Source organism: Mustela nivalis, assembly GCF_964662115.1.
Source record: "Mustela nivalis genome assembly, chromosome: 15".
In the NCBI taxonomy this organism is placed as follows: Eukaryota; Metazoa; Chordata; class Mammalia; order Carnivora; family Mustelidae; genus Mustela; species Mustela nivalis.
Genome location: NC_139034.1, coordinates 34,083,308 through 34,105,981, shown reverse-complemented (window position 1 = coordinate 34,105,981; position 22,674 = coordinate 34,083,308). Strand labels below are relative to the sequence as shown.

The 22,674-nt window shown below is 47.5% G+C and overlaps 1 long non-coding RNA gene across 6 annotated transcripts in view; it reads right to left on the bottom strand.

The window, feature by feature from the left end:
• Positions 1 to 6,228, bottom strand: part of LOC309848691 — a 101,273-nt gene extending 95,045 nt beyond the window's left edge. For 5 of the 6 annotated variants that reach the window (XR_014303209.1, XR_014303210.1, XR_014303211.1 and 2 more), the window contains exons 1-4: positions 5,951 to 6,228; positions 4,953 to 5,013; positions 4,642 to 4,802; positions 302 to 411 (exon numbers count right to left, since the gene is read on the bottom strand). This is a non-coding gene — a long non-coding RNA (uncharacterized lncRNA). The remainder of the gene's footprint in view (positions 1 to 301; positions 412 to 4,641; positions 4,803 to 4,952; positions 5,014 to 5,950) is intronic. The other variant, XR_014303214.1, reaches the window with a different exon arrangement.
• Between the last annotated feature and the right edge of the window lie 16,446 nt (positions 6,229 to 22,674).

Here is a 22,674-nt window from a genome sequence, read left to right as displayed (position 1 = left end):
GTCCCACACCTGACCTCCTGCTCAGTGGGGAGCCTACTTCTCCCTCTACCCCTCCCCACACTGCCCGTGATCTCTTTCTCTTTCATTCTCTCTCTCTCAAATAAATAAAGTCTTTAAAAAAAAAAAAAAAAGATTTTCCACCTACTATCCCTCTGTTTCAAATTTCCACTATCTGATTCATTCCTTCAAAATGATATTATGAAGGGACCGTTAATTGTCCACCAGTGTCCACCTTCCCCTCCACACTACCTAGCCACCCCTCCCTGTAGTCAGCAGTGGAATGTGAGAAATGGGCACGTACCATTCTGGCCTGAGCCCCAAGACCGCAGGTGTGTCTCCCTTGCACACTTTTCCTTTCTTGCTGGCTGGACGTTGGCATGGACACAACCAGGCACAGATAAGGGCCGTACCCTAGGGCGTGGCAGACAAGTGAAACAAAAGAAGTGTAAATCCTTGAATGACTGTGTGGAGCAGACCCACAGGCCAATCTGGAACATTTACCTCATACCATCATCTGAGAGAAAAATGAAATTCTATCCTCTTCCAGCCACCGAATTATTGAGCAATAATAAATACCCATTGTTTCAAGCCACTGAGCCATACTGTCACACAGCAATCTCTGCGGACTCGAGAAGCATGGGGAACATCTCTCAGGAGGCCTCTCCATGGTTCTGGCAACAGGAAGTGGCAGACCAGGTTAAGCAGGAAATAATCTATCTAGAGAAGAGTGAGTCACTGACAGAATCGAGAAAAGGCTAGAGAGGCAGCCTCAGGATAATAAATGGTAGTTGGGCAACCAAACCCAGGGCCCAAATTACACCCCAGAACCACCCAGGGACACACTCCTGCGGTCACTGCTGGTCACTAACTGGACACCAAAACTGGCACCGGGAAGACAACACCATTGGGGTGACCATGGCTGTAACCACTCTAGAATCTATGACTGCTGCTACTGGAAAAAACTCCCCCACCATCCTCCCTTCCTTGCCTTTCTCAATCCAGAGTCCAAGTCCAAGTCCAAGCCAGAGACCCTGATTGGCCATACCTCGATGAAGTACCCAAGCCTGGCCTTCCTGGGAAGGGGGAACAGATCTGGCTGTTCCAGCAACTCTAGTTCCACTACGACTCCTATAGGAAAGAGGTTCAGATGTTGGGCAGGCAAAAATGATAATAATAATAATAAATAAAAGCTGCAAAGCATACTCCCTAAAGAAAAATGCTTCTAGAGCAATATGGTTCTATGGAAACTCGGAGATTTGGGAAGTGCTCTCAGAGGGCTCCTGCTTCCTCCCAGCTTCTGTACCCAACCTCCTGGTTTGTAACTGTTACAAAGGACAGAAACACAATTAAAGCTATTTTATGCTTTTTAACAAGGAGGAGAGTTATTGGCTCAAATAAGTAAAGAGTACAGACATATTTGGGTAGATGGCCCGAGTGATGTCACTGGGGCTCACTACTTCTCTGTTCTGTCCTTCCTGGAAGGCCGTCATTACTACCGACCTCCTTGTATGTGAGGTACCTTCGTCATCGTGAGGCATGAATCCTGTCTTCTCAGCCCCCCCAGAGGAAACCCTCCCCCACAGTTCCTGGAAGCTCTGTCATTAACTGGCCCCTGCCCTTTGCTGAACCAGCCACGGTGGGCAGACGGTACAATGGTCACATCCCCACACCTGCAGTCAGCTCCACCCAAACCACAGGGACAGTGAGTACAAGAGGGCGGTTTCGCAAGGAAAGTCAGGATCCTGCTGCCAGAAGGAGGGGAGAGGCAACAAGAGGTGTCTCTTGAAGGGTCAAATTGACCCTCCTGGCCTAGGACACCTGTAGGTCACAGAGGAGGTTGAAAAAAAAAACCACCATACAATCCAAACTCAATAAAGAAGCTGCCCGCTAAGTCAGAGCTCTTTCTCCCACTTTTTGTGAAGCTTCGTTTTGTATCCCCAAATGCAAATTTGCCTAACAGGATAAACACCAGCTGATGTAGTAAAACAGTGTTTCTCAACCGCGACACTGTTGACATTTGGGGCTGGGTCATTCTTTGTTATGGGAGGTCCGTTCTGGACATTGTGGAACACTTGGCAGAATCCTGGTCTCCACCTTACCCCCAGTTATGGAACTAAAAATGTCTCCAGAAATTGCCAAATGGGGGCACCTGGGTGGCTCAGTAGGTCGAGCATCTGCCTTAGGTCATGATTCCAGGATCCTGGGATCAAGCCCCATGTCGGGCTCTCCGCTCAGCAGGGAGTCTGCTTCCCCCTCTCTGCCTGCTTGTTTGCTCACTCTCTCTGTCTCAAATAAATAAATAAAATCTTTTTTTAAAAAGGAAAGAAAGAAAGAAGGAAAGGAGGGAGGAAGGGAGAAAGGAAGGAAGGAAGGAAGAGAAAAAGGAAAGGAAGAAAGAAAGAGAGGAAGAAAGAAATTGCCAAATGTCCCCTGGGGGCAAAACTGTGCATGTGCTAAGGCACATACCAACCACCTGATTAGAAAGCAGGAGAACAGAGAGGAAGGGCTCTAAAGCCTCACCAGGAAGGACAAACCTGAGTCACCTGGTCCAGCCTGGGCCCCTCCACAGTCCTGGGGACCGAGCAAAACTGGGCTATGAGACCCCAGAGACGGAGCCAGAAATCTTCTGGTCCAGCTCCAGAACTTTTGCTCGGGGGTGGGGCCAGGCTCAGTGTGCCAGGGTCTGCCCTGCAAGTCAAGTGAAATGTCACACCTCTCAGCACTTCCTGAGCACCTGTTGCATACAAGACACCACTGGGTGCCTACGGGCACTTTTTTCAATCAGTTGCCACATCCATACTCCAATACAGAGGAGGAAACCAAAACTCTGGGAAATGAACTGCCCCAGAGTCACACTGAGTAAATGTTAAAACTGAGATGCGCCGTGGTGTCTGTGGGACTCCAGAGTCCTGGCCTTTCCCGATGGGCCCTGCAGCTGCTTTGTATTTCACTTCTGACGGCGTTCTCCGTGCAAACGACTGTAGCTTAGGACTTACATTCCAGATTCTGTTTTCTTTGAGGTTTTATCTGCTATGTTCTCTTTTTCTCCTTGTGCCTTCAGTTTCTGCTCTGAAAGTTTAATCCTTTTATCACTACAGATCTAAAACAACAAAGAACCAAATAATAATAATGACTATTACTCTCTCCACGGATGGCCGCACGCCAGTGTTTCTCTTAGAGATTCGGTCCCTTTAGAGGTTTCATGATTTCATTTGGAATTGGGGGTTGAGAGGGTTTGGGCCTTCGCCTGGATTTAAACGTATCATCTTAGACACCTCACAGTGTGATGATGGCGCTTATGCTTGGGACTCAGACAACCCAGGTTTTAATTTGGGACCTACCACAGTCTTGCTGTGTGACCTTGGGAAAATGACTTAATATCTCTGAGTCTCCTTTTTTTTCAACTATAAGATTAGAGGCCCAGACTTAACTAATCCACCAGTACACTTCTAACAAGCTGATGGAAGGCACTAAATCTGAAATCAATCCCATGAAATATTTCAAATAGGCTTCAAATAAGTAGCAGGTGCTCCTTGGAAGGGAGGAGACTGGAGAGAGCTCCTCTGTGTGGAAAAACAGCTCACAGCTGACTTCAGCTATGTTCCATGAGGACAAAGAAGGGGGTAGGGCTGTGTCACCTGAGTCTTGATATAAAAGTTAATTAAAAATGCATGTCCAGGCTGAAGGAAGACACCTAGTGAATTAGTGATGGCCCTCGGATGTCTCCGTTTCAGGGGTGACAGCGTCCGGACAGAAGCAGGAGGTGGGACCTGGAGTGCGGCCCGGCCGAGGAAGAGAGAGGCTGGCTGCTTTTGGGTATAGCCATAGTGCAAGCAGGAGGAGGCTGCCTCCAAGTATTCGGTTAACGTGATTAATTTAGCCGGAATCGTGGGGCAAACGCTGGGCTTCCCACACCAACAGAACACACGCAGGCCAGCCCCACCGCCTTCTGTTGCCCAGTCTGCTGGCTGCAGAGAAAATACCAACACGAGGGTCAAAAGTGGGGGTCCCGCAGCAGGAGTGCGAACTCTACTGAGATGACAGAGTAGCCTGACACCCCCACCCCTGCCAGAAGCCCATGACCTCTGAAGGGAGGAGGGCGGCCCCCTCTCCCCCTCTCCCTGGCACACTCAGACCTAGCACAGCTGCTGTCGAAATGTTTCTTCTTCTGTCCTGAGTCCTTGGAGGGAGTGTCTAGTGGATCCTCACAGCCCAAGAACTTGAAATCCCCCAGAGCTGGAGGGAACCCACCTGCTTTTCGTAGCAAGCCTAGTAGGAGAGCTCAAGAAACCCTCCGGGGAGTGATCGGGGAAAGGAGGCTCTTCCTCTCCCTGCCAGGGGACTTCATGCCCTGCCTGTAAGGGAAGTCCCCGAGGCGTTGGGGAGACAACCAGGTCCTCCCTGGCTTCTCCCATCCTGGCCAAATACACCAGCTCTGGACGTAGGCACAGGGAGAGTCGGTCCCAAGCAGTGGTACAGAGGAGGCAGTTCAGAGAACAAGTCAGCATGAGGACAGTGAGGAGAGGAAGGCCAAGTGGCCCCAAGCTAGCAAGATGCCTGGAAGACGCCAGTCACGGAGGTTGGGAGGTGGCCACAAGCAGCCAGCTGGTGGACAGAAAACCTGGAGCTCGGGGATCACACCTTCGGGGCCATCAGCCACGGGAGACAACACTTGCAGGGTGGACAGCAGGAATGAGCCGATAGATAACCAAACAACCTCATCTTAAGGTCCTTCCTTTGTTGAAGACGCTGGTTGGCTCTGCCATGTCACTTTGCAGTGATTAGGAAGTGCAAATGTGATGCTATCATGAAACAATGTTAAAGTCTCAGTTAAAAGGACAGCCAGAAGTCAGTCTTCAGCACCTTCCAGGCTTTGACAGATGTGCTGGGATAGCTTCCCTGACCACCCCCGTAGGCCCGATGGGGGCCTCCTCCAACCACTCAACACATACCTCCTCGATTTCAGGCCTTCATCTGCTCAGCCTACCCCTACCACAAGAGCTAGAACAGTCTCTGGCACATGCAAGGGAGTCAAGAATTGAATGAATGAATGAATGAATGAATGAATGAATGAATGAATTTAATCATCAATCTTTCTACTAGACGCTAGACCCCTTCCTAAAAACCATTTCTGTATTCAAAGCCCTCATTCTAGTGCCTGACCCATGAAAGGTGCTGGATAAATATATCTAAAAGAGTAAAATTTTCCAACGCCAACAGCAGGCCATGTTTGTGCTCTGGCTGCCCTGGGGAATGTGAGCTCCTACCCAACACCCCCCCCACACACCCCCTCTCTTTCGTCACCTAAAGTTGAGATGAGTTTCTGAGTTGTTTTCTAGACAAGCAATATATTCACTTATTTCTCATCTAAAAACATGTGTGCAAATCATTTCTTTTGGCTAAAGATCATGCCAAGCAAGTGTCCACCCACCTCCAACAGCAGGAAAGCAAACACAGGACGTAGTAAGGACACAGCTTGGAGAAGGAGAAAATGTCTACCTGTTTTAGTTCGTTTGAAGAGCTTATTTCATAAGAAACTGTGTATTTGCAGAATGATAAATGGGAACATCCAGACTCCCAGGCTCTATGTGATTGAGACAAAACCTCCTCCATGAATCCCCTCGCTAGCCCCGGCTAGGAGGACCACACCTTCACCATCATATCTGCATAATAGACGTAATTACTGCTATCAGGGTGAGTGACAGAAACACTGTCATTAAAGATGTTGTGTAATCTTCCTTTTTTGTTTTTGCCTGTGGCAAATGAAGACCCTTTTCCTCTCCTCTTGAAAGGATTCAGCTGTCCTGCCTCTCATTCTCTTCCCCCACTCCCCAGTCACCCCCTCCCCGCACCCCATTCCCTGACATTCCACTCTTACACCTCCCCCCTGCCAACACCTTCACCCTTTGCTTCTCCCTCCTATTCCCACCCCCATTATCCATGGACTCACCTCCCACTGTTTTTCTCCGGGATCTGACCAGATGCCTCCCTCTTTCCCCTTTTAATTTAGAGTTGCTGGATCCCCTCCTCTAGTTAGGAGACTTGAGCCAAGACCCACTACCACCCACCGCAGAGGACTGCCCGACCCTCCCGTCTTGGAATCTGGTCTCAAGGAAGCATTACTGCTCCGACAGGAAACCAGTTCGTCGCACAGAATTCAGGCTGCGGTTTGGGTGCCATGGGAATGAACTTGCAGCGGTCGTGTTGAAAGCGGTCCAGCAGCCGTGAAGCGTGTGGCCAAGGGTTAACCTTTCCCTGCAGGTTCACGTCAGCTCCAAAAAGCAAGGAGTCTGAAGCAGAAACTAGCGAGCCCACATGTTAATGAAAAACTAGACCCGATTATAAAATAACCATTTGTATTCGTTTCCTAGGGCTGTAATTACTGCAAATTACCACAAACTGCATGGCTTAAAACAACAGAGATCTATTCTGTCGGGGTGCTGGAGGCCACACTTCCAAAATCAAGGTGTCAGGTGGCTGTAGGGGGAAATGCGTCCTTGCCTCTCCTCAGCTTCAGCTGCCTCCCAGTCCTTGGTGTTCGCTGGCTTGTACGGACTCCAACCTCTGCCCCCTTCTTCATGGAGCCTCCTTCGCAGTGTGTCTCCGTGTGTTCCCTCCTCTTTTTTCTTTCTAAGATTTTGTCAGAGGGAGAGAGCACAAGCAGGGGGAGGCAGAGGGAGAAGCAGGCTCCCCACTGAGCAAATACCCAGACGGGGGACTCCATCCCAAGACCCTAGGATCATGACCCAGGCCGAAGGCAGACACTTAACAGACTGAGCCACCCAGGTGTCCCTCCCCTCCTTTTCCTTTAAGCACCATTCTTGGCGGTTAGGATCCACTTTCATCCCGTAGGATCTCACCTTAACTAATTACATCTGCAAAGACTATTTCCAAATATGAATTTCCAATTCAGGACATGAGTCGGGGGGGGGGGGGGCGGGGTGGCAGTGCGGGAGGGGACTCAACCTGGTGGGCTATTAAAAAGACATAGAGACATAAACAGATTTTAAAATAAATTTTCTCTGGATATCTTCATTTGGGTGTCTTTCATATATCATCTAGAGAAGGGAAGCAATGAAAGGATCTATCTTAGGAGGTGTTTTAAGGGGGAGTTAATCCCAGAAAGTTCCTACAAAACTAATGTAAATGTAGGGACCTGAAGAAAAAAAATTCAAGACAATCCTCCTTAATGTTTTTTCAGCTCAGGGGCCACATCTTCTCACAGGAAAAGGGCCCCTCCTTCGGTACCTCACTTCACCTGGGCCTTCCCAGATTCAAGGGCTGAAGAGGGAGGGGGGAAAACTGGAAGAAGAGCAGAAAGGTCAAGGGATGGAAGTACGGAAGAAAGATCCCTCAGGACTTCCAAAGCCTCATTTTGGAGTGAATTAAAACTTATTTTTGTAGAAGGTTTGTATAAGCGTTTCTTAAAATTTAAGTCAAAAAATATTCAGCAACTAGAACTAAGGTTGCCTTCCTATTTAAATGGGCAGCTCCGGGGTACCTGGGTAGCTCAGTGGGTTAAATAAAGCCTCTGCCTTCAGCTCAGGTCATGAGCCCAGGGTCCTGGAATCGAGCTCTACATCAGATATCCACAGCGTGTGGGGGCGGGGGGCATCAGGCTCTCTGCTCCACAGGGAGCCTGGTTCCTCCTCCCCTCTCTCTGCCTGCCTCTCTGCCTACTTGGGATCTGTCTGTCAAATATATAAATAAATAAATCTTTAAAAAATAATAAAAATAAACGGGCAGTTCTTATGTCCACGCAATCCTAGTGTAAGGAAACAGTCAATTATCAAGATATTTCAGGTCCAAAATCTGATTTCAAAAACAAAAACATAAAGATAAACAAAACCAGTTTAAAAAAAAAAAAAAAAAGTATTGGTTTCAACCAGAAGCGGTTTTGCCCTTCCCCTCCCCCCAGGACATTTGGCCTTATCTGGAGACACTTTCAGTCATCGTGACTAGGAGGGCTGCTACAGGCATCTAGAGGCCAGGGATGTTGCTGGACATCCTGCAATGCGCAGGAAAGCCCTTCACAACAAAGAAAGATCTGGCCCACAATGTGAACAGTGTTAAGATCAAAAAGCCACTCTCTAGCTTAGAGAAAATCTTTCTAAAACCACGCTTTGATCATGTCTCTTTCCTGCTCAGATGGCTGTACACTGTCCTTGAGAATTCAAGCTCCTTGGCTTATAAGACCTTCCAGAATTTTCCTGAGGTTGCCTTTCCAGCCTTTTCTCTCACTATTCCCACTACGAACCCTTCTTACCCACCACCTTGGACCAATACCTACCAGGCTCAAGCCCTCCACAGCTCATCCTACTTTGCAAAACTTTCCCTCTCTGACTCAAAACTTACCTGTCCTGCAAGGATCAGCTCAAGCTCCATGCGTTCCAGAAACTCTAGGACCAGCCCTTCCCTGTCCATCTCATCTTGCATCAGTGTCCCCTCACTCAACACACTCCAGCAACAACTGGTCTTCTTGCTGTCCCACTAACACACAAGCTCTTTCCCACCTTCCCGCTCACGGGTGGCTTCTCATCCTTTAGGTTTCATCCATCACCTCAGAAAGGCCCTCAGGAACCCTCTTATTCACTCCCCAAGTTCTCCATCATCACTCTTTTTAGTTCCTTCATGGTATTTATCACCATATAGTAACCTATCTATTCACATGCTTGCTTCCGTCTTTCCTGCCTTTTTCCTCACGCTAGAATATACACTCTGAGGCAGAAAACTTGTCTTGATTCTTCATCAATATGCCCCAGCTTTGTCATAATACCATGAGTCTGACCCAAAGGAGGTGTTCAAGGGGCACCTAGGTGGCTAAGTCAGTTAAGCTTGCGACTCTTGATTTCTGCTCAAGTCATGATCTCAGGGTCATGAGATCAAGCCCCACATCAGGCTCTGCATTCGGCATGGAATCAGCTTGAGATTTTCTGCCTCTCCCTCTGCCCCTCCTCCTGCTCATGCTCTCTCTCAAATAAATAAATAAAATCTTCTTTTTTAAGTAGGTATTCAACAAATATTTGTTGAATGAATGAATGCCCTCATTCATATGCAGGTTTTCTGTTACTGAACTCTTCACATGCATCTCTGTCCTTCTCAAGAGCATAGCTGCCCTGCCCCCATAGTACATCATGGTGCATTTGATACCTAGTTGTTAGACATCGAATGAATAAGTGCAGCCCAAATTTAATATCTCCAGAGCTTATACTCTAGTACTTCTGGATTTAGACTCCACAGGAGACCCACTTTATAGTTAATTCCAACTGGTTGATGGTGAAAGCAGGAAGCACTATTCTGACTGATTACATAAATGACCTGGTCGGTGCTACATTCTGATGAAGACTTCAAACTTCCTACACATATGTTTTATGGCACTAATACGCTTTATTATCACTGGGCTTTATATTCTGGCTAGGGAGAAATTTTCATTGGTCTGTTTGTCAAAAATCTATAGTTTGCTATGCAAAGACCTCTCAGAGAGCCTCTAATTTCCAGCTGATTTTCCTCCCTAGGACAGTCACAAAGGAAAACCATCTCTGTATTTGTAAGGTGTTTGGCATCATTTCCTCCAGTCCCCTGCTTCCAGATACATCTTTTCCTCCTCTTGCGTGGTTGCAGAATTTTTAGCTGAGGTGTGGCCACCCTGTTCAAGACCACATTTCCCAGACTCCTTTGCAGTGAGCTACATCACGGACTAAGTTCTGGCCAATGGAATGTGAATGGAGAATATGCATGTACCTTCTTCACAGTAAGCTTGAAAGCTGAGTATCTTCCCTTTCTTTTCCTCTTCTGGCTTAAATGTGGACGTGGTAGTGTGGATGAGGGCAATATCGAAAATGGCAGAACAATGAGGAAAAGGCAAGTGTATCAATTATATCCTAGCTGCTGTGTGGACTGCATTAGAGTTTGAAGTTCACAATTTCGCTTAACTCACTGTTAGTTGGGATCTTTTTCCAAAAGATGGCCGTGATCGCATCATTGCTTCCTACCTTCCCCACTAAGAAAGTCAGCAGTAACACCTCCCCCTCCCCGTTTAGTCAAACTGAGGTTAAGAGGGGGCATGCCCACACTGGGCAGTAAAATCAGTGGAAATGCTTAGCTTTAAGCCAGTACCTGCTGGGTCTCATTTTCTTCAGCCTCCTCAGCCGCCCAAGCTTCTCTCTTACTGCCTATCCTTGGCCTTCCCCTAGCTCCTTCGGACCTCAGTCTCGCCCATGGACACTGATCAGTAGCACAGCATGATCTGAAGAAAGGATATTTTGAGAGATCCTGAGCAGGCTTATCTCCTGCTAGCAGTGTTTTTTGTGTTCCCAGATGGACTCACCCCATTCCCTTTCCTCAGCTTTCCCTGAGGTGTCATTTACTACAAGACAGAAGCACAGTTCTTTCTGCCTTAAAGAGGCTTCCAGAACTGGTGATCTGAGCCTGTCCCTGTGGATTGTTTTCAGGTTATCAGAGACCCCTCGAACATTAAGACTATTTACTGATAGCAAAGTATTTTCAAATGATCTCCATTTCCCTTCCCTCATTTACCCTTTGTCGAAAATAGATGATCTACTGTCTGCAAGTGCTCTAAGTGGAAGTAGTCGAGGAGGAACGTGGGGCGAGCCAAGGTGTTCACACAACAAATGTATGCTGAGCACCTGTTCTGGTGCCGTCCCAGGCACTGAGATCCATCTGCGAGCAAGACAGATAAGGGGGGCTGCCTCATGGAGCTCCCATTTTAGTGAGGGAGACACAGGAAGGAAGGAGAGAGGAAAGGGAGAGGGAGAAGGGAGAGATGAGAAGTGAAACAATTTTGTGTTGTGAAGAAAGCACTATGAGGAAAATACAAGGGGAATGGATCAGGCGGGTCTCTCTGGGGAGATTCTGAGCTGAGACCGGAAGGACACCAAGCTAGGGGTGGGGATAACAATGTAGGGAACAGACCTGGAAGAGGGAACAGCAGGCGCCAGGGTTCTGGGGTAAAGGGGAGGGCCCTGTGACTACTGTGAAATGAAGGAGGAGAAGGCTTGAGACAGACTCAGCTCAAGGTCCTTCGAGCCCCAGGAAAGGTCATGCATGGAGCTGAAAAGGTGTGCCTGGAGGTCAGGAAAAGAGAGGAGAAGCTTAACTTTAACTAGTGTCCTTCCAGAGAGAAGAGAGGAGCTTAAGAAATCTCTGGAAATCTGGCTTCAGTTGAGCCCATTCTCCTCTAGAGAGCATTCTGCCTGTGTTCACAATTGCGTGAATGGTACTTATGGTCATGATGATAAGTACTGATAACTGACAGTGTCACTCAGCTTTGGTGTTAAATGCATCCTTGAGGTGCCTGTGTCGCTCAGTCAGTTGAGCGTCTGCCTTCCCCTCAGGTCATGATCCTGGAGTCCTGGGATCAAGTCCGGGATCCCGCTCCCTACTCAGCAGGAAGTGTGCTTCTCCCTCTGCCCTTCACCCCACTTATGCTCTCTCTGGCTCTCTCTCTCCCTCTCTCTCTCTCAAATAAATAAATCGTCTTTTTAAAAAAAAGGATCCTCTCCCATCTTCTCTAAAATAAGTACCTTCTAGCACAAGCAGAAAATAAAACTTCTTCTACTAAGCCTGAATACTTACTAAAACAACTCATTCTAAAAGCAGATCCTCAAATCTAAAACAAAAGATTCTTGCCCTGAAACTCTTTCCTTCCTGCATTGATGACACTGCAGCCCGATGGCCCAATCTCAGCCTTGACTGACCCGAAACAGAGGTTGTTTGGGTTTTTTTAATATATTTTTCTAAGATTTTATTTATTTATTTGACAGACAGAGAACACAAGTAGACAGAGAGAGAGAGAGAGAGGAGGAAGCAGGCTCCCTGCTGAGCAGAGAGTCCAATGCAAGGCTCAATCCCAGGACTCTGGGATCATGACTTGAGCCGAAGGCAGAGGCTTTAACCCACTGAGCCACCCAGGTACCCCCCAAAACAGAGGTTTTGATCAAGCCTCTGGGATGACCGAGATGAGCTCACATGACTACTTTATATATTTGGGCCTCGGTTTTATCATTGAAATGAACAGAAATACTTTAGAGATTAATGTCAGCTCACTGGCAAATAGACTCCAGAATCTACCTTTTCTCTCTTTTGGTAAATCATCATGACTTCCGCCTCTCTCTGTGGCATACTTCCCATTCTCCATAATTTCATAGAATTACTGCTGGTGGGTCTGTGGTTATTTACTCATTGACTGGGCACCCAAAAGGATACCATGATGGAAAGGACAGCCATAGTCCTCGCCTTCAAGACACCAAGTCTAGTGGAGAACGCGCCATACAAGAGAGACTTAGGTCCCTTTGGGAATAGCCATCTACAATGGCCAGTTCTGGCTGGGACAAACCAGGTCTTCTCGAAGGTCTCATCCATCTTAAGAAATATATTCTATTTTCTGAAGAGTGTGTTGCTTCGTAATGAATTGAAAAAAACCAAAGAAGCAACTAGTTTTGCTTTCTATCATCACCTGCCTGTGGTATACCATCTCTGGAATCATGGCCTCGCCCCACCTTCTCTAAAGTACTTGGGAGTGTGTAACAGAAGGTGACGTGGTGTGGTCGAAAGACCCAGCATTTGGCCCAAGATGATCTGGGCTCATATCCCAGCTTTGCCTCTGAGTAGTCCCCACACACTCTGAGGATAATAACTCCTCTCCCCACCCCTCACCCCGCCCCCCCATGGGATTATTGTGAGGGTCCACGTGATCATTTACATGAAAATGCTTTGCAAACTACAGAGCATTATTCTCATGTCAGCTGCTATTTCACAAATCTTAGCATATTGGGGGGGGAGGGGGGCTTCAGTTTTCCTGACACTACTCTTTTGTGACACCCTTCATCTCGGCCCCTCCTTCCATCTTTTGTTTGTGTTCATTCAAAATCCAGCTATGACGGCTTTCCCTCTACACCACGTTCATTGGCTGCTTTCACCTTTTCTCTCTTGTGATCTTTTTTTTTTTTTTTGGTAATGGTACAGATAGGATGTCATTTAAAAGTTCATAACCTTCCCAGGTCCTTTTTAGGTCACCCTCAAATCCCAACTTCCCAGACATCTCCCTCCCCGCCCCCCCTCCCCGTTTCATACTACAACTTAGAAAATCAGAAAACCCCTTTTAAACCAGATCAAAATGATCTCTCTCTGCCTGATGCCAAGGAAGGATCAGCATACCCCTCGGCTTTTCCTTGAAATCTGTCCCATTTAGTGGTGACCCCGGGAGAACTATATGAAAGCCCCAGGGGCCAGAATTTCATCGAAAGCCTGATCAGCTCAGACAATCTAGAAGCTGTTTGTGTGGGGACATCCCAAAGTTGTCTTGGGCCTCCCAGACACACCTCCCCATACATCTCTTCAAACCCAGAAGCTGGGCCTCTGTTGGCTGGCCTGACACTCTAGACTGCTGCCTCAGCCTTCTGGGCAGTTCAAGGCAGGACATAAGCCAACTTACACCAGGTGAAGGAGGCAGGCCATTTCTCCCAGCACGCTCAAGTGTGAGCTTCCCTTCTTCGTCCAGGCAAGGAGAGGCTGTGGATTAATCCAGAGACTAAGTACAAACACGTGAAAACTCAAGCCGATGGAAAGGAAATTCATATCACTTATTCCCCCTTCAGTAGAAGAGGTCACTGGGTAATAATGGCAGCTCAGACTCAACTTCTTCTTTTGAAGTGTCTTGCTGCCCATTGTGGTGACCAGGGAAGCCAATGGAATGGATGACCAAACCCCAGGTCATTACCTTGAGGAAAGGGGGCAACTTGGTGATGCCAGCCTGCACACAGCTATGGACCAGCCCCTTCCACGCCGCGGGCACCTCAGCCGGGGATCCACAGCTTGCCTCTCTGGCGGAGGCAGTGTGGCCCCTGGAAACACACCCAAAGAGACATACACAAAGGGCATCTCATTAAAAAGGATGCAGCCCTTAAGCAAAGAACCGAACATGGAGGGGCTATGGCCACACCCCAGCTCTCAGCCTCTGACCTCTCCTTTACCAGGCGACAGCACCTTTCTCTGGAGTGATTTAGGGGCCATCCTGGGAGAGGGTGCATGTGTTTTCAAACAAAGACCCTTTGGTTCCTGCACAGGACCCAGGCTTCTTTCCTTTTTTAGCCTTCTTCAATCAATCTACCCATCTTCCATAGTCATTCCCAAGTGTCACTGAATCCTCTGTGTCAGAAACAACCACTGTTTGCTTGAAACACAGGTTCGTTGATATGCGGGAATATGACACATCCTAGAAATGGCAGATCAAGACGCACGCTAAAAACCAAGCATGGCGAGAGAAAAAAAAAATGTAACTTTATATTGTCCAAAACACTCAACTGGGAAATACCATCTTTCACACTTGCTGCTGTCAGAGCCATTAATGGACCTCATCTTTCTAATTCTGAGTACTGTTCGAAAATGTGTGCCCTTTAAGTCGCCGCCATTAAAGCCTGGGCTTTCTGTTGTTGTTTTGGTGATGACTGCCGGATTGTTTAAGGATTTCTTGAAGTTGTTTAACGGTGGCCTTATTTTCTCTTTTTCCTTCTCTCTCTCTTTCTTTTCTTGGAGGCTGGGGGAAGGGGGCGTGCAGTGAGGTGGGGTGGGGTATGGAAATATTGACCCACGAGGATTTACTTAAATCCTCCTTGGTTAGAGGCCTCCAAAGACAAAGCCATATCCATGGCAACCGCAGGCGACCCAGCAGAAGAGAGAGCACACGAGACACAGAGCATAATAGCTCTGTTTACTGATGACTAAGGTCTTGAAAGCACTACTGTACATTCCAAGTCCCAGCTCAGGGCAGGACTACAGGCTGTCCTCATCCTCCAGACCCAGCAATCTATAATCAGAGACACAGAGAGGAAAAGAAGCCCTTTTCCCAGCCCTCAAACAGTCCTCCTCCTCCCTGGGAGGGAGGACTGTGCCCCTTCTCACGAGCCTCCACATAGATGATCCTGCGGGAAAGGAAATGGAGAGCAACCCGGGGAGGAGGCAGAGGTGGGGCAAGTCATGGGGGTGGGGTCGGGGCACAGCTGCCAGAGCCCTCATGGCTCATGGGAGTCCCACTGTCCCTCCAAAAAGTGAGTTCATCCGAGAAAACACCAGCATAGAAAGAACTCTGACCCAAAGTGCTTACATTTAAACCCAAGACACACAGGAGCCCTCCACGGGGAGATTCCAGTTGCCCGGACCTGGGAGGAGTGAGAGCAGTGGAAGGTGGGGAGCAGCAATCCACAGTGTCCGTGTCCCCGGGGTCTCCCAACAGACAAGAAAGCCAGCCCGATGGCATTGAAACTGCAGAAAGCTTCCACTAAGAAGAAACCGACACAAGACAGGGCCTTCCTTGGTAGCCGCTTGGGGCATTTGTTTTCTATGTTTCCACCTACACATTGATTTGAATTTTTTTTTTTTAACTGCTCAGTTCCAGCAGTTAGGGACACCTGGGTGGCTCAGTCGGTGAAGCATCTGCCTTCGGCTCAGGTCATGATACCAGGGTCCTGGGATCAAGCCCCACATCCAGCTCCTGATCAGCAAAAAGCCTGTTTCTCCCTCTGCCTGCCACTCCCCCTGCTTGTGCTCTCTCTCTGACAAATAATTAAATAAAATCTTTATTAAAAAATTAAAAAGATAAAGTTCTAGCAGTTAAAATAGTTTGAAAATCATAGCTCTAGAAGCAGGAGAAAGGGGTGGAGAGCCGGAGGAGAGAGAGATGGCTAAGAACCTGAGAGTGCCTCCTGGACACCTCTCCTATTTATTCAGCTATCCTCACGTTGACCTTACTACGCAGGCACTGCCTTTTCTATTGCTTTTCAGATGAAGAACTAGGATTTAAAGAAAATACAGAATTTGCCCCTAAGGTCACACATTGGCAAAATCAATTCTGAGCCTGTCCAAGTTGAAGCTATCTGTGCTCCCAGGGTCTACTTGATTCCCCCCACCCCTCGACAACACCCCCAGCTTTATTCCTCTGGAAAGCTAGGAGCGGTTTGCCTCTGCTCCCTGATGACACAGGTTACACATTCTGGGACAGCTTTGCCAAGAAATTCAAAATATTCAGGGACCCACTAACGAACATTCCAGCAGGCCCAGAGTTGAAGCAGTCGCTGTGACCGAACCTTTGAGGCCAGATTTCTTCTAAATTCTGAAAGCTCCGGGCCGCCAGGGGAGCCCCCCTTCTTGTCAGAGGGCCCCAGGGAGTCTTTGTTTCAGATTCCAGTGATCTGCAGAAGTTCAGGCTGCTCCCATTTTACCATCACGGGGACAGAACTTCGTAGAATTGCTAGGAAATCAAGCCAGTTATGTCCGGGGAATTTTCCACAGTGTCCTTGCCAGAGAGGGAGCCTGAACTCGCGTTACAGAGTGAAGCGAAAGGGATTTGCCAAGCGCGCCATTCAGAGCTGTGTGCCGGGCAACCACTCGCCGTGGGGGACCAGCTTTTGTGCTTCCAAGAGGCTCATGGAAGCAGCCAAGTTTCCCTGACCAGAAACGCTGGCTTTTTCCGAGTTTTGGCTGGTGGAGAATCTTGCCTGAAAAGGTCTGGTCTCGCCACAGCACCCAGGGCTAGCAGAAACTGGGAAGCAGCATTGTCCTGTGGGCAAGGCCTTCTGCTCAGCATCTGGTCACTGAGGTCGTTTTACTCGTCAGTGGCTGGTGGCCCAAGTGACGCTGGCGCACGAGTCCATGACACGAACTTCAGAAAGAATCTTCCGTTGGCGGCACACTTGATCCCTCAGAACGTCCTCAAGAGTCATTGCACTTGGGTGACCCAACTCAGCCCTGGGCAGCTGGGCAAGTGAGTGGTGAGGAAAGGACCTGGAGTGTCTATACTGGAATTCAGCTGCAACGCCAGGGACAGACACCCACACCGAGTCATCTAAAGTCAACAACAACAGAAGAAGAAGAAGAAATAATCTCACACAACCAAAGCTAGGACCGCCCCTCCCCCCACCCCTATTTGCAAATGATATATTTGATAAAGTGTTAACATCCAAAATCTACAAAGAACTTAGCAAACTCAACACCCAAAAAACAAACAACCCAGGTAAGAGATGGGCAGGGATGTCAATAGACATTTTTTCAAAGAAGACATACAGATGGCCAACAGACACATGAAGAGACCCTCCACATCACTCATCATCAGGGAAATAGAAATCAAAACCATGATGAGATACCATCTCACACCTGTCAGGGTACTAAAATTAACACAAGAAACAACAGGTATTGGCGAGAATGTGGAGAAAGAGAATCATTTGCAAATAGAAGACACAAGTGTTGCTTCCTCTGTCTGGTGGTGGAAAGGTCGAACCCACAACTTTCATTTCTGGTGTCTCTGCACATGCTCCACCCTCCCCTCACCAGCATCTACCTTTAACTCTGGGTCACCCACCATGGGATGGCAGCAGACTTGGCAATCTGTGCCTTGAATCTACATAATCCCCCAGCTCCTTAAATTCCTTTTTTTTTTTTTTAAGATTTTATTTATTTATTTGAGAGAGAGAGAGCACAAGCAGGGGGAGCGGCAGGCAGAGGGAAAGGGAGAAGCAGGCTCCCCACTGAGCAGGAAACCCAATGCAGGACTTGATCCCAGGACCCCAGGATCATGACCCAAGCCTAAGGCAGACGCTTAACCGACTGAGCCACCCAGGGGCCCTTCATTTAACTTTTTGTTTTGAAATAGTTATAGACTCAGCAGAAGTGGCACAACATTTAAATCTGAATCGAAATTTACCTGAGGGAAAAGCTGTAGCCTTACTTGCTCTGCCTCCCTCTCCCAGAAGTCTCTTGGCCCTGTGGTGGACACCACATGAGAAAAGGAGTAATTGGATAGGAGCCTGGAAATTTATGAACCCTTGGGGTCTAATTGTCTTGGAAGCAGAATGACTTTCTATGTAGATATGCACATGCATAGAGGTATATTTCTATCATGCCCTCAGAAGATCAAGTTTAAAAGGTAGAGAGCTCTCTCTAAATATGCAAGTTTTTCATTATGTTTTTATCATTGCTGAGCCTCATATGGAATGAATTCTATTTTTCCTTTTTATTGTCATATTTGTAATACCTGACATTGGCCTCTTTACAGCTTGTGGAAATACCGGTTGTTTCTGCTAACCCTCAAATAAGAACTCAAATAGAAATTCATTTTGATAAATCTCCCCAGGGCCTTCCATATCCAGCGAAGGAGTCATGGGTCAAAACTCAACCTGAAAATAATTTTAAAAGGGAAAACGACTTTGATTTTCATTTGCGACACCTGCCTCAATAAGACAAGGCAGCGCTGTGTCAAGAGGAAGTTACCAGATGAAGAAAATCTAATGAGATCCAAGTTGTGCACTTAAACAGTCTTTAAACTCTGGCGAAGAGCATCTCGTGAAAGGTTACCAAATAACTGGTTTACTCAAAGAACCTCACATACAACTAAGCTGGCATTTCCCGTGTGAGGCCTGGGTACCCAGGTTTTGTTTCTGGATGAGAAGATGGACTGCCCACCCCACCCTAGGGGAGGACCTGGGGGGCTGGTGTAGCGGGGCCTGGAGCTTCATCCCTTTGCTGCCCGCACTGCCCCCTAGAAGGGTCATCCCAGAGCCTCAAGTCTGGAGGGTCAGAACAGCAAGTAAAGACTGACAGAAGGCTGGATGGTGCTGAAATCTCCTTGTCCTAGGGATGCTGAGAGCCCAGGAAAGGACCTCTCCTAACCCTTAACATAGACTCCCAAGATGTATGGATTTATTTTATGGAAGAAAGCTTGTGACTATGAAAGCAATTATATACTCATTTCAAAGAAGTTGGATAGTTAAAATAAGCGTAAAGGGACAGAATCACTTGTAATTCTACCATCCAGAAATAATCACTGTTAACACTTTAGTATATTTCTTTCCAGTTTCTATGTGTGTGTGTTTACTTATACAAACATATTAATATGGGACACAAAGTTGGGCCCACACTACACATATAGTTTGGGATCCTGCTTTCTTCTGTATCCTAAAATAATCCTGACTGTAAACAACACCAGCTGTACAATATCCAATCATATGGGTATACCATTTGTTCATCCATTCTCCTATTTTTATCATTTTATTGCTTCCCATATTTTTTAATGATAGATGCTGCTATAAGGAAAAATATCCTTGCTCATGAATCTATCCTTGTTCATAAATCTATTTCTTTGCTCTTCTCTCATTCCTCCCTCAAAATCGATTTCTGGAAGTAGAATTACCAGGTGCAAGGAAGAACCATGTTTTTGGTTCTTGCTCTGTATTATATGCTAAGCGGCATTGCATGAAATTTGTCCAATTCACCTTCCCAGTGTGTCCAACAATCACACAGAAAGCATGTGCAAGAAGCTATGTGCCAACACGAATGTGCCCAACTTACAAAATAAGTAGTGGCCCGGGGCTTTGACTGATTCCCGACATAATGTAGCAAGATCAGAAGGAATGGAAAAATTTGCAAGACTTACACAAAATAACCTAACAGGTACCCGCAGAGCCTCTGCCAGCTCATAGAGTACCTTTGCACAAATTAGGAAAAGTCACACCTTCCTCAAGACATTTTGCCCCCACCTGCCAGAAAATCGTCATTCACTTCACATCTATGCTGGCTGCCCCGTGACCAGAGGCCTGTGGAGCTGGGCAGGGCACAGCTGGTGCTCCTGTGATGTCTAGTCAGGGTAAGTCCGCTGTGCGACAGAACCTCGAACACATTCCCGTGCACACGCTCCTCCCTCTCCTCCCTTTCTACCCCCGGCCACCTGCAACAGCCACCCCTACTCCAACTCCCAACGCCGGCTCCCTGAGAAAATCCCTCAGTTTCCTATTGGCCTGAAAATGACAATTGTCCCCTAGGTAGGTGTCTGGAACACCCTGGATGTCGTGCGCCCTTACATTGTTCCATTTAGATGTCCCTGCAGTGCCTCGGATTTGTCAGAGGAGATAAATCTCGTTCTCTCTGCCCCACTTCTCTGTCTCTCTGGGGATGCTTATCATCTTGGGGTTGTCAACAAATCATCCCTTCCCTTCACACCCCACCGCTGAGCTGTTGCCAGCTTCTGATTATGCCTCCTTCCCTTCCCTCCGCGCGCCACTCTCTCTGCCTCCCATGAATCCATTAACCCCAATCAGGACATTAACAAGCACAGGTTATGGAAAATTACTCCGGCTTCTGATAACTGTCAGGTTCACCATTTCCACCTCCACTCAATGAACACATTGGATGCTTACAAAATTTCCTGCCTTCTTCACTCCCCCACTTCCAATTTGTCTATATTAGAGCTTAGAATGGAAAACAGCATTAGACCAGGAAGCACCCGAGGCAAGAAATAAATGGTGGGGGTTACTGTCTATGCCAGATAGACTCGCTAAAATTTATACACAATGAGAAGGTCAGGGCAGAAGGTGACGCACCCAGACTCCCGCAGATGTCAGCCAACATAGCCAAGACATATTGGGGATGGGGGTGCAGGCTGGGGGGGCAGAGCTCCCCAGGTCCACTCTCAAATGCTGCCAGATCTGGACAAATTCCTTATAAAGCCTCCATTTTCCACATGCAATTCTGTAACTTTGCTTTTCAGCTTTCCAGTGGAAATCCTAAGGCAGGTGATATTCCTCAATCTAACCTGGGCTTCTCTTAAACATCAGACACACCCCAAGGGCCCACAGTTTCCATTTTAAAATCAGAGCACGGGGTTATGAGGCAGCCAGCCAAAGAGCATGGGCCCCGGAGAAAACCTGCTATTCCCCACGGCCACTCCAAACCCTTCTTTTTGGAACTTCCCCATGGAAAGTCTGGAGAGAAGCAAGAGGTGCCCAGAACCAGCGTGAGCTGCTGTCCTGAACACTTACCCATGTTTTGTGACAATAACCAATCCTCTCTCCTCCATATCTAATGAGGAGAAAATTAGGGGGGAAAAATGTAATGCATTATAAAGAATTTGGACTTGCCCGGAAAGACTGGCCCTTTGCCCTCAGCCTCTTAGAAGTCATCTATGTCACACCTGCTTGGAGTATCTTTCCTTAGGACAGGTGTTGGATACACCTGATAGTTTTAGGAGGGAACTAACCATGTCAGAAAGATCATGTGACTTAGGGTCAGGGCCCTGGGTCACTTGTTATCAGTCAACCTAGAGACTAAGTTCAACCACGTGGGTGATCAATCAATCATGCCTACATAATAAAGCCCTAATAAAAACTAAGATGAGCTTCTCTGGTTGGCAATGCATATTGTCACACACCAATAAGGGGAAGGTAAAGCAACCTGATTCCCTGGAGAGAGAAGACAATGGAAGCTTGGCATTTGGAACATTCCCAGACTCTGCCCTCCGCGTCTCTTCCTTTGAATGATTTCCTTCTGTATCCTTACTCTGTAATAAACCATAACCACGAGTACTACAGGTTTCAGTGGGTTCTGTGGATCCTTCCAGCACAGCATCAAACCTAACGGTGGTTTTGGCAAGCCCCCCAAACTTGCAACTGGTGTCCAAAGTGAGGGCAATTGTGGGGACCATGGCTTCAAACTTTGCAGTCTGACTAACTTCAGGCAAATGGGCTGAAAGAAAGCCAAGTATGATGTGATCTAGGTTAACCCAAAAAGAAACTTTCTTTTATGACAAAGTGGCCATATTCTGAAAATGAGGTTATAAGCTATCTTGAGCGAGCAGTCAAAATGTTCTCTTCTTCCTACAAAAGTGTTGTTAGCACTGACCACGAGCAGAGGGCCAGGCCAGAAGATTCTCGAAGGCCCTCCAATCCAGGGAATCATCCTGGGATGGAGCTCTCTCCATGCTTAACCCTCCAGAGGTTTCCTGTCCCACTGAGAATGAAATCCAAGCTTTTTATCTGATATGTGAGTGTGAGTGTGTGTGTGTGTTCCCCCAACTAAACCGTCAATCTAGATCAGTGGGGGCACATAATAAGCTCACTATAAATGGTGGCTGAATAAATGAATGCCTCAAATAAAGGGAACATAAAAATGTTTGTTTTGCCAGCAAGATTTTACTTCTGGTTTACTTTTTCATTATTTTTTTTAATTGAGATACAACCCACATACCATAAAATTCAGTCTTTCACAGTGGAGAAGTTTTTCGGACATTCACAGAATGGTGTGACCATCACTACTCTTTAGTTTATCTGACTTACTTCTGAATCCCTGTTCCCCCTTCCTCTCCACCATGGGATTCTGATGAGGGCTGCCAACCACAATACCCCACTTGCATCAACCATCAGGAGGGTGCGGGGCCCTGGTGAGGCCAAATTCATCCCTAACACTTTCCAACAGAAACTGAGAAAGGCCTTCCGTTTCAGTGGGGGAAGCTTGCAGAATGAACATGGAGCTGGCAGGGCCCAGATCCCTTGCCATGTGGAAGCAGCTGGCCCGTGAGAGATGAGAAGAAATCTAACAGAGAGAGAGAGAAAAAACACTGGTTCTGGTTGTTCTTGAGGCCAGTCACACTATCCCGCTTCCCACAGTTCAGTTACATAAGACACTGATTCCCTTGGGCCCTAACTAGTTGCAGTAACTTTCTATAACTCAGAGCCTAAGGTGTTCCTCAGGATAATACAGTCCTTGTCCGGCTCACACCTTCCCTCAGCACACATTTGTGAAGTATTTACTGTGTGCAGGGCGCTGGCCTTGCAACACATAATCTAGGGGCACCACAGCAGGTGTGGGGAAGGCCGTGAGAGAGAAACATGCAGA